Source organism: Pinus tabuliformis, chromosome 8, assembly GCF_031772625.1.
Source record: "Pinus tabuliformis cultivar Carrire ecotype Pingquan chromosome 8, CPIR1, whole genome shotgun sequence".
NCBI classification, from domain to species: domain Eukaryota; kingdom Viridiplantae; phylum Streptophyta; class Pinopsida; order Pinales; family Pinaceae; genus Pinus; species Pinus tabuliformis.
Genome location: NC_142294.1, coordinates 680,409,101 through 680,422,032, shown reverse-complemented (window position 1 = coordinate 680,422,032; position 12,932 = coordinate 680,409,101). Strand labels below are relative to the sequence as shown.

At 35.1% G+C, this 12,932-nt stretch overlaps 1 pseudogene; it reads left to right on the top strand.

The window, feature by feature from the left end:
- Positions 1 to 433: 433 nt before the first annotated feature.
- On the top strand, positions 434 to 928 carry LOC149237416 (SKP1-like protein 1A pseudogene; annotated as a pseudogene).
- Positions 929 to 12,932: the final 12,004 nt, after the last annotated feature.

The following is a 12,932-nucleotide window of genomic DNA, read 5'->3' as shown; positions in this document are numbered from 1 at the left end:
TTTTCTTTGAACTCATAATTTGTTAAGAAAGAAGACATACGATTAACCATTTAACTCCTCAATAATTTTGCTTCTTTTGATATGAATTAACTATTAACCAATATTTAATTAATTAATACGAGTGTTTTTATGTTGTTTCAGGAAAGTTTAACACATTCAAGAAAGCTGGCTGTCCATGGGCTCATAATTCTGAGGCAGGATTACCGGAAGGGGTGGCACACACAGCCGACTCTGATCTTGATGGACCCAAGGAGGACCAATTATCAATCACAATCATGGCTACCCTATATATATCCTCGTTTGATTTCACAAATACAAATAGAAACCATAGCAAGAAAATCCTTGGTTGCTTACCTCTGATGATCAGAATATCGAAGTTAATTGAAGATAGTGTATCTCAACGTTAAATTCAACGTCATCGCGTGCAATTGCAATGGAAATGGAAATGGAAATTGAGAGGAAGCAGGAGGCGGACTTACGGAAGGATCATATTGTGAGAGTGAAGAGCTCCGATGGCAAAATATTCGAGGTGCCAGAAACCGTCGCGTTGCAGTCGTGGACAATAAAGAAGTTTATTGACGTCGCAGGCACTGAAAACCCCATTCCTCTTCTGTCTGTGTCCAGCGACAATTTAGAAAAGATTATCAAATATTGCACATATCATGTACATCATACAACCCAAGGCGAGGTTGACCCATGGGATGTCGAGTTTGTCAATGTTGATCGTTCGACTCTGTTCCAACTTGCACAGGCTGCCCATTATCTGGACATCACCGCTCTTCTCGACTTGGTCTGTCAAACTATTGCCGACGCAATTGCGGCCTGTGAAACAGTCGAAGAAATGCGAGAGTTGTTGAACGTTGAAAATGATTTTACACCACAAGAGGAGCAGGAAATGAGGCGTGAAGTTCAGTGGGGCTTTCCATAACTGAACTTCGATTTCTATATTTATGCGTGGAACTGTGTGACTGTTTATTTACTTGAATGATATATTAACGAATGATTTACTATGCTGATATGTTTTGCGAGTGTTGTTTTTGGAATTTTACAGATGGTAAATCAGGTGGAACGAAGACCATATCGGATAAACAATATTTATCCGATGGTAGTAGAATATTTCAAAACAATAAGTGGTCGTAGTGGAGCTATGATTTGAATGTGTTAGCCGAGATATGTGTTTTTGAAAATGAAGTATGTAGAATGTGGGTTTGCAGAGATAATTTTGATTTAGATCTGTACGCAGGTTGCACTCTTGAATATTGCATAAATACGTGCATATGTTTTGGAATAGTCATGTATATCTTGTTTTTTTTGAAAATGAAGTATGTAGAATGTGGGTTTGCAGAGATAATTTTGATTTAGATCTGTACGCAGGTTGCACTCTTGAATATTGCATAAATACGTGCATATGTTTTGGAATAGTCATGTATATCTTGTTTGAGTAAATATGGTTTGATTCATGTTGTTGTTTGTTGGATAAGTATATTTATTATTCTTTAACGATTAATATAGTTTGATGAATATGTCTTGAGATGTGTATGCACGTTTTATGCATAAGAAGCACATATATAGATGAATTTATTTAATGGTTGTCATGTATATGTTCTAGAGTTGGAAGTGTTGCTTAGTGATAACAGTTAATTAGCTCTATATCAGTTAATATATGCAAATTGTTGGATGAAATCGCGAGCCGTCTTCTCTAGGTAGATTGTCTTTATGTGCTCCTCATTTTCATGTCATTTATTTAGCGTTTCAGTGTGGATTTAGGTTTTTTGGCGAGGGTTTTCAAAATGTTTTTTGCCATCAATGTACGCAGGTCACCCTTATTGCGCACATAGACTTATTTTTTAACGCTATGTGCACAGTTTTAAACAAAGAAACCATGCACATGTGCATTGTTCCTTATTGCCCACATAGACTTATTTTTTAATGCTATGTGCACAGTTTTAAACAAAGAAACCATGCACATGTGCATTGTTCAGAATAGTCGGTTGACTACAGTGCCAGGGCAAGAAAAATAAGATAGAAAACCCTCAATTGTAAATAAGATAGAAACCCCCAATTGTTTTGCTAATTTTGTTAGGGTCCAATTTTAACCCATTTATTTATGTAATAAATTCAATAGGGTTGATTTATAGTTATAGTTAGTTAAAGAGTCAAGAAAGCCCATATTAATAATTGTAAGTGGTTTACCTACATTTAAGAAAAGGATCACAATTAATTACAAATGGCCATGGTATTAGATATATGGTATTGAATGAACTATAGTAATGACCTATAGTATTGTATGTATGAATCTTATATAGAGGCTAGAGACTGGCTTTCCATAATTGAACTCACTCAGTTTTTATTTGTTAAAGCCACGTATTTCTTATTTGCAAATTACTATTCTGTAAGAGACTGCGAGTTCCGTCTTTTTCATCAGTTTGTCTACTGTATATGATCTACCCTCAATAATTGCAGGGTCCTGTCCTTTTTATCTATATATATATAAACAAGGAATGCAAGCGAGAATTTTGTTCTTTTGCAATTGCAGTGTAACAATCGATTTATATATCAATGCTTTCCAGAAAAGCATGGTATTGTGTGACAGTATTTACTAGAATGATATATTAACAAATGATTTACTGATATGCTTTGCTAGGGTTTATTCAAAGTCTGCCAAAGCTATGTTCAAGTTATTTTTGTTGTCTTTGGAATTTTGCAGGTGGACTGAAGATATATATATATATATATATATATATATATATATATATATGTTAAGCTCCATTAATTTTGCACAAAAGCTGCCTTGATTTATGGAATTGCAGCTTTTCTTAACTTATGGAAACCAACTGCAGTAGTTTCCTTAAGTTAAGAAAATCAACTGCAATTACTAAATTTATAATTGGGAGCTACTAAAGTGGTCCATCACTTTGATCTGATCTCTACCTTGATTTGTGGTTTTTCTAACACATAGCTTTTAGAAGCTTGATGGAAGCTTAGCTATATGTTCATAGCTCCTCTCTCAATTCCCTTCAGTTCTACACCATCTAGCTGAGATAGCAGAGCTTGGAAGTGCCTTCAGATTAGTTGTCTTCTTTCCTTTTTGAATGCGTAGCTGGAGCGTGGTGTTTCAGAAAGAAATTGCATCAACAGTTTCACCAATGGCTGGAGGTAATTCGTATCCCTGGGCATTAAGTTTCAGTGATTCTTTTCAGTTCTTTCCGCATGCAGAATCGTTGTTCAAGTTTATTAGTTTTCTAACATTTGGTATCAGAGCGAGGTTTACCTCTGTCTTGGTGTGAGATTCGAATATTTTAAGTGCGACTCTGTATCTCTATAAATGATTTTGTTGCGTTTTTCATATAATCCTGAGGCCTGTAAAGAGTTTCGAATATGAAATTCAAAAATCGATGAAAAATCTTCGATACCCAAGCACCTGAAGGCCGTCAAGATAAGAGTGTAAATTGCATTATAACGATGTTGAGCGTTTATTATTTCATGCTCAATGGTCCTGGATTCGAATACTCTGAGCACTTGTTCTTTCATATTCTTGCCCCTGTATTCGAATCACTTTCGGTGACTTGTTAAGCATGGTTGACCCTTCCTTTTAGTTAGGATTCCGAATGGATCAGCGCTTTGTTTTGTCACGACGTTTGCTCTATTATTTTGCCTGATTTGAAAGAAGAAATGACTGGAATTTTGGATTCTATGGTTATAAATAGCGGGGTTTCGGCTGGAGCGCCATGCTCGACTGTCCAAAGCCGGAACTGCATTCAAAATCTGGATTGAATCCAGTGTCACCTTGTCTCCAAAGGAGCCTTTGGTGAGAAATTTGTTTAATATTCCTGTTTATTGCTGGCATTTAATTTCTAGAACGTGTTACAAATTAGATAAGCTCTGCATCTGATTCTTTTAAATGTAATATTCAAGCCATGAAATTCAATTCCCTGAATTCTACTTATTTATCAGATCTAAGGCTAGATGCAGAAGCTTTAGAGCGAAATCTAGACTATATTGAACACATGATTTATTTCGTGATTCTGCGTGTTTACTCTGCACTTCTGTTTAGAATACATGGATGTATGTTAAGTCAAATTAATTTTTTATTTGGGTATAATTTTCACTGCGAATCAACGCGTTTATATTTTATTTTGGCTGGGTGTTGATCAAATTCATCGACATGTTCTGAGCTCATGGATGAGCCCTCCGATTTAACCCGATGCAGAACATGTATGTTGCAGTTGTTTCATTAATGGGTTAATTTCATTTTCCCTATGGTTGTGAGTAATTTCGGCTTGTCTTGATTTTTAATTGTTTGCATGCATATCTATAGGCCAGAATTTATATTTTCGTCCTTTCTGGTTTACAAACACTTTAGAGCTCTGCGTATGTATTCGGTTGCTAGTTTGATGTGGTAATGATTATGATTAAAATTGAAGATTGGGCCTCAAGCCAGATTTTGATGGCATACGTAGCATCATTTGGACTTGAATATTCGGCTGTAGCATCGTTTGGACTTGATAATTTAGATTATAGGTTTGTACCCTATTGCAATCCCAAGTTCAATTCTTCGTTGGTTTTTTTCATAAGATCATACCAAGTTGAGGGACTCATTGAATTATTTGCATTTTGATTCGTGGGTAGCAACTGTGGTGTCGTCTGGGTGCATGTATAGTTACAGTAGTAGGTCGTATCCTTATGCCATATTGGGAGATTGATATCCAGTGGAATAGAACTCGTAACTGTCAATGGGCTTGGCAGCTATCCGCAGCTTGAGAGTTATTGACCCTTGCCTGATTTTAATTATGATCATTTTATTCGGCAGAAATTACCAAATATAAATCTTTTGATATAATTTTATCAAATTTGGCAAAGCGTTTGCTTAAGGGTTTAGTTTCAAACATAATAATTTCTGCTGTTCAATTTCACTATTTGAATATTTGAAATAGTTTAGTCTTTGAATATTTCAAATTTGCAGTTTTATAATTTATAATTGGAACTGTTTTGAGGCTTTTAGAACCCAATGATATGATAATCTCCTGCCCTGAAGCCCCAGGTCCGGCATGAGATCTATGACATGGAGTCCATTCTTTATTTATTTAATGGTAAGCTCAAATGGATTTTTCAATTGTAAATTGTTTTGATGTGCAAAGTAGTTCTGATCATGTTTTAAGGGCTAGCATCCAACTCTTATTGGGATTATAGCCTAAGAGGTTTCCTTTTGATAAAAATAAACACGAGATCTTTAAAAGTGCTATATGAAGTTTTTTAATTATATCACTTTTTGAAGAACAAAGTTTTTTTTTTGATCATGTGGTAAGAGCCAGTGCTCAACTTTTTAAGGTGATAGAGCATTTTTATTATTTGATAATTATTTTTATGGAAGAGTAAACTTGGCCATATTTTCAAATGGATGTCTTTATGTAGCAAGGCTTCTGGCTGACACATCTAGTGGTGCAGTTAGCAGCCTTTGTGTGTTAGCGTGTGCCATGCTATTCAATATATGTTTATATGATGGTTCTTGAATTCGTTAGCTGCGTCTCCTGATCTCATCATTATCGAATAATGGCACTCTGTAAATTTTATAATTGATTACATATTCATTGTAAAATTTATGCTGAACTTAAGGACGGAGCCTGAAGTCAAGCCAGCTAGCCTTCGAACTGCATTTGCTATGCAAGTGCAAAGTAGAACAACGCTGCTTCAGTCAATCTCCGGGTTAAGTTTTGTTTATGCAACAAAATAATGTCTAGTGATCCATATGATTTTAATTAATTAGAGAATAGCCACAGCATCTTTAATTAAATAAAATTATATATTTTGATTGGTTAGATCACATGAAGATTATTTAGACATTAAATTGTAATTAATTACACTGAATATAATATATTTATGTAATTAATTAGGATAAAATTTCATAACCTACCCACAGGAGTTATGAATTAATAAGTTTTATCATAAAGTTTTATTGAATCTGTTTGAATTAAAAATTTAGCCCACAGGCAATTTTTATGTCATTTGATTCAATTCTTTTTTGGCATGTTTTACATTGGTAAAACATGAAAGTTCATAAAGTTTTATTGAATCAGTTTTATTGAATCTGTTTGAATTGAAAATTTAGCCCACAGGCAATTTTCATGTCATTTGATTCAATTCTATTTAGCATGTTTTACATTGGTAAAACATGAAAGTTTATTAAGCCTCAACATAAGCATGTGATTCTTTATTTTGATGCAGTAGTACAACCTGCAAATTTCTCTGAAATTCGTTCTGACATTCCCGAACTTGAGGAAGTAATCTCGTTTGTTTGTTATGAATCTGATATGGTTAATGTTAATATTAACACATGGTGGATTGATTCTGGATCAACAATTCACATTTCGAATTCCTTGCAAGGTTTGCAAAACCTAAGGAAGCCAGTGGGAAGTGAGCAAAGCATCTTATCAAGAAACAAGATGGGCTCGCATGTGGAAGCTATAAGAACATGTTATTTAACTTTAAGTAGTGGTTTTGTTTTGGAGTTAGAAAAGACCTTTTATGTTCCAAGTTTTTCTAGAAACTTGATTTCAGTTTCAAGGCTTGTACCTTTTGGGTATTCCTTAAAATTTTCAGAAAAATCTTTCAGTCTATTCTATAAATCTGATTATGTTGGGAATGGTATTTTGTCTAATGGTCTTTACTGCATTAATTTACAAAACAAAGTCACATATGATTCAACGCATGTTCACACTGGCACTAAAAGATGTGTTATTAATGAAGATTCCTCTAAATTATGGCACCAGAGACTAGGTCATATCTCCATAGATAGAATTAAAAGATTGGTAAATGAAGGAATACTTAATACTCTAGATTTTACTGATCTTGAGACTTGTGTGGACTGCATAAAGGGAAAGCAGACCAACAAGTCAAAGAAAGGTGCCAATAGGAGTTCAAACATATTAGAAATCATACATACTTACAGATTTTATTGTCCATCTCACAGCACTAGGATTGTGGAATCAAGAAATGCAAAGTTTCTTGAAAATGACTTGATCAGTGGGAGCGATCAAACTAGAAACATAGTTTCTGAGAAAGATCATTCAGAATCTCAACCTTCCACTTCAAGTGAAAGATTGGTTATTATTCATAGCACCCCTCAAGTACAAACTGGTGTTGAACAACCAATTGTTGAAGTTCCACAAGCTGCTGACGATATTCCAGTAGATCAAGGAGTTCAAGAGTTGCCAAGAACTTTTGAACAACAAGTTGAACCACATACTTCTCAGGAAGATGATGGTACAACATTAAGAAGATCTACTAGACCTAAGAGATCAGCAATTCCTAATGTATGCTCAAGTCTGCACAAGACCTGACATTGCATTTGTTGTGGGAATGTTGGGACGATATCAGAGTGATCCAGGTTTAGACCACTGGAGAGCTGCAAAGAAAGTAATGAGGTACCTTCAAGGGACCAAAGACTACATGCTTATGTATAGACGGACGGACAACTTGGAAGTAACTGGCTACTCAGATTCTGACTTTGCTGAATGTGTTGATTCACGCAAATCAACATCAGGATACATTTGCCAAGCAGACCTTGATTGCCACTTCCACTATGGAAGCCGAGTTCGTCTCCTGTTTTGAGGCTACTTTACATGGTGTATGGCTTAAGAATTTCATTTCTGGGCTTAGAATTATGGATTCTATATCTAAGCCATTGAGAATATATTGTGATAATTCAGCTGCTGGTTTTATGGCTAAAAAAGTGGGAGTCGAAATAAACACATCGACATTAAGTATTTAGCTATAAGGGAACGTGTTAAAGAAAATAAAGTGGTCATTGAGCACGTCAGCACTGAGTTAATGATCGCTGATCCTTTGACTAAGGGCATGCCACCGTTTAAATTCAAGGATCATGTATTGAATATGGGACTTGGTTCCATTATGCAGTTTTTCATTGTATGGACAATGTTAATGAAATTCTTAATTATTGTGATGTTTTTTCTCATATTTATGTGCACCTTAAGTTGATTTGAGAAAATTCATTTAAGAAGGATCAAGAATAAACATAAGGTTTATTCATTAAGAAATTGTTGCCACATAAATTAGAATAAGAATAAATGCATAGTAATACATGGAAGATAATACTCGTCATTAGAGGACTTATCACCATGATTCATGTATCTATTACTTAATACAGATTATCAATGGTTTTTAAGTTGAGACATTAAGTTTGGAAGTATGGACCAAGTGGGAGAATGTTAAGCTCCATTAATTTTGCACAAAAGCTGCCTTGATTTATGGAATTGCAGCTTTTCTTAACTTATGGAAACCAACTACAGTAGTTTCCTTAAGTTAAGAAAATCAACTGCAATTACTAAATTTATAATTGGGAGCTACTAAAGTGGTCCATCACTTTGATCTGATCTCTACCTTGATTTGTGGTTTTTCTAACACATAGCTTTTAGAAGCTTGATGGAAGCTTAGCTATATGTTCATCTGTTTGGTCCCCAAGCTCCTCTCTCAATTCCCTTAAGTTCTACACCATCTAGCTGAGATAGCAGAGCTTGGAAGTGCCTTCAGATTAGTTGTCTTCTTTCCTTTTTGCATGCGCAGCTGGAGCGTGGTGTTTCAGAAAGAAATTGCATCAACAGTTTCACCAATGGCTGGAGGTAATTCGTATCCCTGGGTATTAAGTTTCAGTGATTCTTTTCAGTTCTTTCCGCATGCAGAATCGCTGTTCAAGTTTATTAGTTTTCTAACATATATATATGAATTTTGTTATTTTGCAATTGCAGTGATACATCGTGTAACAATCGATTTATATATCAATGCTTTCAAGAAAAGCGTGATGGTTTATTTCCTAGAATTATATAGTAATGATTGATTTTCTATACTGATGTTTTGGGAGGGTTTATTCAAACTCTACCAAAGCTATATTCTATTTATTTCTGTTGTCTTTTGTTGTTTTTAGAATTTTACAGATGGTAAATCAGGTGGAACGAAAACCATATCAGAAACAATATTTATCCGATGGTAGTTGAATATTTAAATGTCACGATATCTTCTAAAGAATCATTTCCTAAAACACCAAATACTTATTAGAGAAGTATTTGGCTTATCAGAGAATTATTCTTGGTGTTAGTTGCTCAGAGATTTCATAGCCAACCTATGATGGATCCCAAGAGGGAAGAGGGAACTGTGATAGCATAAAGAAGAGCATGGAAAAAGTAATCTTATGCCTCAGTTAGTTAAGGTTGAGGGGGAAGACATATAGTAGATGAGAATACCTATTGGATTTAGTAATATTTCCCATGAGATAAGTAATCTTTCCATGAAATAAGTGCTCCTATTCACACTGCTCCTTTCCTGTTAAAAGATGAGCTTAATTATTGTGCGTTTAGTACATTGTTTTATGTATTTAGTGTTATTGTGTATGAGTTCATGTTTTAAGACCTTTGTTTTATGATTGATTGAGGATAAATATCATCTGTCATTATTTTATATGAAATGTCTAGGAGACATGTATTGATGTTCTAAAATGGGGTGTGTACATCACAATATTCAACTTGGATAGTAAAAACACCTTTGGGAGGGTTTGTTTGATGGCTCTATGATGTTTTCCATGCTAATTGCTTGCCTTAGTTTCAAGGGCATGTTTAAATCTCAGATCTAAAAGATCTCAACCAGTATTGAGAACTAATGAATATTGAGAACTAATGAATATGTTTGACTGATTTGTTTATGTTTAGCATTTATCAATGCAAAATATGTGGTCATAGTGGAGCTATGATTTGAATGTGTTATCTAAGATATGTGATTTTGAAAATGAAGTATGTAGAATGTGTGTTTGCAGAGATAATTTTGATTTAGACCTATATGTAGGTTGTATTGCTGAATATTGCATAAATACGCTCATCTATTTTAGAATAGTCATGTATACTGTCTCAATAAATATAGTTTGATTAATGTTGTTTGTGGATAAGTATATTTATTATTCTTTAAGGATTAACATAGTTTGGTGAAGTTTCAGTGATATATGGGTTAGTGACATGACCTGGTGCATAATAGGTCTTGAGATGTGTATTCATGTTTTATGCATAAGAAGCACATATATAGGCGAATTTATTTAATGGTAATCATGTATATGTTCTAGAGTTGGAAGTGTTGCTTGGTGATAAGAGTTAATTAGTTCTATATTAGTTAATACATGCAAACTATTGGACAAAATCACGAGCTGTCTTCTCCAAGTAGATTGTCTTTCTGAACTCTTCATTTTCATGCCATTTATTTAGATTTTCACTATAGATTTAAGTTTTTTGGGGCGTGTTTTCAAAATTATTTATTCCCTTGATGTGCGTAGGTTGCCCTTATCGGGCCTGTGCACATTGACTTATTTTTTAACCCTATGTGTGTAGTTTCTAACAAAGAAACCATGCACATGTGCACTGTTCACAATAGTTGGCCGGGTACAATGTTTGTTAATTCTATCCATGATTCATTCTAATGATATTTTATGTTTAATTGTAGGCTTTTGAACCACAAATATGGAATGGAGAGAATGTGAGCTCACAAATAACTACTCTGAATGATCTAGCAACCATACAGGCCTTGACATATTATGGGTTGTACAAGTTTACTATTCGAGGCATGAAGGCCCAATTAGACTTGCTAGAATGGATGGTAGTCAAGTGGAATGTTCAAGAAAAATGTTTCATAAGAGACCATAGACGTGTCATTGATATTGATGACATTTACTTCCTGAGTGGACTTCCACATCGTGGGGTGGAAATCAACCTGTATGGGCATAGGCGAGGTGGTGAAGCCAATGTTACCTATTTTCCACAACATTGTACTTGAGGGGAAGCTCTCAAAGATGGCAGGATTGACATCAAGACCATAACACAAATTCCTTTGAAAGCCATCGGGTTCACTATTGCATGACTATGTGGTAGTGTAGCTTTGCATTTTCTCATGAAGGCTCAGATGCAAACATTGTGGATTGTTTTCAAGGCACCATATTTAACTAGAGTGAGGTTGTAGTTTCCAATCTGAAGGGGAAACTAACTAGTGTCAGAATGGGTAAACTCAAAAATTTTGGGTATGGTGCCTTCGTTATTTCATTTTCTTTGGAGAATATTCCTCTTTTGGCTCCACATGTAGTTGCAGAGAGAGGATGGCATCGTGACCCTCACATTCTAAAATGGGTTACACTTATGTAATTCCATGGAGGTGGCAAAGGACCAACAATTAGATTTACTCCTGAATTCTTTAGCATCCAAAACTAATTATCCAAAATGATCAGGTAGATGTGGCCCCAATGAGACCAGTTGTATTACATAAATATGATCAACGTAGTGAGAAGCCTAGTACAGAACCCGGAGGTGGCAGAGACACTCGCAGAGAGAGAGCACACGTTTGAGAGGTTGACTTTAGACATTCTGAATGACACGATAGATGATTTTCCTCTTTGCTACTAGAGGCATACTGCAGGGTTCCTGGACCTATTAGCCATTTGATACAACGAGTAGCATGTGCTATTATATGCTACCATGATCACCATCATTTGATAATGTATCAGAATGTTCATAAAATAAAGGCCACGAGGCCTCATGTCTTTGGATGAATTTTTGTAAAAGCCACACTATTTACATACTTTTATCTAATGAAAGCTACTACTTCTATTTCTTTATATCTTGTACAATATATGAAATAATATTTCATTGATTTCTTTACAAATGTTTTACAAGTGCCAATTTAAGACATAATTAGCTAATGCATCTATTAATGTGTTTAAACTTCTTAGAATATGTTGATACTCAATATAATCGAAGTCCCTTTTCGAGAGATGAACTCGCAAAAGCATCCTTAACATGAAAGCACTTCTAATTGAAAAAACAACATTCAAATGTAATAGCATGAGTTGTGAATCTAACCTAATGGTCAATTGACGAATGGAAATGCAATGACATTAGATAATAGCTCAATCATTGTGCTAGATTCTGAAATATTATTCGTTGTTCGACTGAGGCTTATCTCATGAATAGAAAATAACTCACTGTGGGCAAATAAATGACCCAGGTTGCGAACATAAATTCTGAGTACTACGTCCATGTAACAACCCCAGTGAAATTCCATGTAATAAAATTTAATAAAGGAAAAATAATAACCACAATTGATGTGACACTTATTCCAAGTTGAATGTTGGGTAAGACATCCTAGTGTGGGTGTTCATTTGGTTATTAATGGCTAAGGAAATTGGTAAAGGCAATGACTAAGGCTTTGGAAATGCAAAATGGCATATTGGTCCATTTATTTATGAAAATAATGGAAATAAGGAGAAAAGTGAGGTGGAAGATCACAGGTAGCATGTGAGGAGGAAAATGAAGGAAAATAATAGAAAATGAAGAAAATAAAGGTGTAATTCATAAAAAGGATTATGAGGATTAGTACATAGAGTTTGGTCAATTTAGTTTTGGAGCTCTCTCATTATTTTCTCCCTCTCATACTACTGGACACCTATATTTTTCTTCGAGCACTCTTGGAGAGTGTGGCATACTTGGAGTTTTGGAGCCAGAAAGCAAAGGAAGATCAGGAAACCCTAGTTATAAAAATGCTTTGGAAGCCCTGTAACGGCTTGGGTTTAGTTATTAGTCCTTGAAACCTTGGTTGGACAAAAATTCTTGAAACCCTTGGTGGGTTGAGTTACTAGTCCTGGAAGCCCTAGTTGGACAAAGCTGTGGAAGCTCAATGACAGATGTGGGTTGAGTTACTAGTCCTGGAAGCTTTGGTTGGAACAAATGCTCTGCAGCCCTAGAAGGCCTGGGTAGAGACCAATATGATGATGGTTTTGTGATGTCCAATCGTGAGGTGGAATCACTTTTTGATGTGTTGAGGGGGTTGGCCTCTAGAAGCCCTAAATGGTTTTGGATTGATGTGTTCTATGAGATCCCACATTCATGCTTGGA